This window comes from Chiloscyllium plagiosum, chromosome 7 (assembly GCF_004010195.1).
Source record: "Chiloscyllium plagiosum isolate BGI_BamShark_2017 chromosome 7, ASM401019v2, whole genome shotgun sequence".
In the NCBI taxonomy this organism is placed as follows: domain Eukaryota; kingdom Metazoa; phylum Chordata; class Chondrichthyes; order Orectolobiformes; family Hemiscylliidae; genus Chiloscyllium; species Chiloscyllium plagiosum.
In genome coordinates this window covers 104,021,859-104,023,769 of record NC_057716.1, presented here as the reverse complement: position 1 = coordinate 104,023,769, position 1,911 = coordinate 104,021,859, and the positions used below count along the sequence as shown (strand labels likewise).

The 1,911-nt window shown below is 55.6% G+C and overlaps 1 protein-coding gene across 1 annotated transcript in view; it reads left to right on the top strand.

The window, feature by feature from the left end:
- LOC122551951 (receptor-type tyrosine-protein phosphatase-like N) overlaps positions 1-1,911 on the top strand; it is a 139,158-nt gene that overhangs the window by 4,540 nt on the left and 132,707 nt on the right. The window lies entirely within an intron of this gene.

Genomic DNA, 1,911 nt, shown 5'->3' with positions numbered 1-1,911 from the left:
GAGGGAGTGCCGCACTGTGGGAGGGTCAGTGCTGAGGGAGTGCCGCACTGTGGGAGGGTCAGTGCTGAGGGAGTGCCGCACTGTGGGAGGGTCAGTGCTGAGGGAGTGCCGCACTGTGGGAGGGTCAGTGCTGAGGGAGTGCCGCACTGTGGGAGGGTCAGTGCTGAGGGAGTGCCGCACTGTGGGAGGGTCAGTGCTGAGGGAGTGCCACACTGTTGGAGGGTCAGTACTGAGAGAGTGCTGCGCTGTCGGAGGGTCAGTACTGAGGGAGTGCCGCACTGTCGGAGGGTCAGTACTGAGGGAGTGCCTCACTGTCGGAGGGTCAGTACTGAGGGAGTGCCGCACTGTCGGAGGGTCAGTACTGAGGGAGTGCCGTACTGTCGGAGGGTCAGTACTGAGGGAGTGCTGCGCTGTCGGAGGGTCAGTACTGAGGGAGTGCCACACTGTCGGAGGTGCCTTCTTTCAGATGTAACTTCAATCCTCTGCCCTACCCCCCTCAGCTGAGTAAATGGCAGGGGGACCCCTTCCCCTCATTGTGGACTGTAGCTAGCCTCTACCTGACATCCCCCAGCCTGGTCTGCGTCATGTAGTAAAGGGCTGTGTACGCATTACTGCACAGCCCTGACCCTCGGGAAGGACTGAATTCGCCTGAAAGGTGGTGAAAGGCGCTATGTTAATGCAAGTTCCTTCTTTCCTTCCTTGGTAATGACGATGGGGGACAGGGTGGGGGGAGGGGGGGAGCCTAGTTTGTATTCAATCTATTTTGAGTGGCAGCAGATTCTCATTAACCATCCCCCCTTCCCACAATCGGGGCCAGCGCTGCGCCATCTCGGAAGATCCTGATTGAAATGAAATGAAGGTTGTGAGCCGGGGTGGGGGTGGGGGTAATTATTCCCCAGGGCTGGGGCACCTCGCTGTCGCTGTCTGATTGAAGGGCAGCTCTCGGTCTGCCTGGGACTGCGGGCAGTGGGGAGGGGAGTCTGCATTCTCTGAGCAAACTCACCCCCCCCCCCCCCCCCCCCCAACTCCTGAATATGGATGTGACCTTCACACTGAATGTGGGTCATGGGCAAGTGTCCCACCCATCAGGCATCCCCACCTCTGTGCACCTGCTCGAGAGAAAAGCACAGATTAATTAAACATCCCCTCGCTAAGGACATGCAACAAAGGGGAGTAGACGGCGGGTGAGGGGGGGGGGGGGGGGGGTTGCTAAACTGTAGGCGTTAAGGTAGATCCCGGATGGCGATGCTCTTTAGCAGGCGATTACTGTAATCTTCCCCCTTCCCCACCAAACCCCCCACTCACCCTTCACCTCCCGTTCAGTGCCTGATGGTCTGAAAGATAAGGTACTTCTCTGCTGAGTGGGCTTGAACAGTACATACTTTACATTTTAAATTCACTTACTGGACGGGGACATCGCTGGCTGGGCCTGGATTTGTTGCCCATCTCTAATTTTTAAACTTCTCTCTGAGGACGTTAGATTTTCAGAAGGGTTGGTGTCATAGAGTCATAGAGATGTACAGCACGGAAACAGACCCTTCGGTCCATCCCGATATCCCAACCCAATCTAGTCCCACCTGTCAGCACCCAGCCCATATCCCTCCAAACCCTCCCTATTCATATACCCATCCAAATGCCTCTTAAATGTTGCAATTGTACCAGCCTCCACCACTTCCTCTGGCAGCTCATTCCATACACGTACCACCCTCTGTGTGAAAAAGTTGCCCCGTGGGTCTCTTTTAAATCTTTCCCCTCTCACTCTAAACCTAGGTCCACTAGTTCTGGACTCCCCGACCCCAGGGAAAAGACTTTGTCTATTTACCCTATCCATGCCCCTCATGATTTTATAAACCTCTATAAGGTCACCCCTCAGCCTCCAACACTCCAGGGAAAACAGCCCCAGCCTGTTTA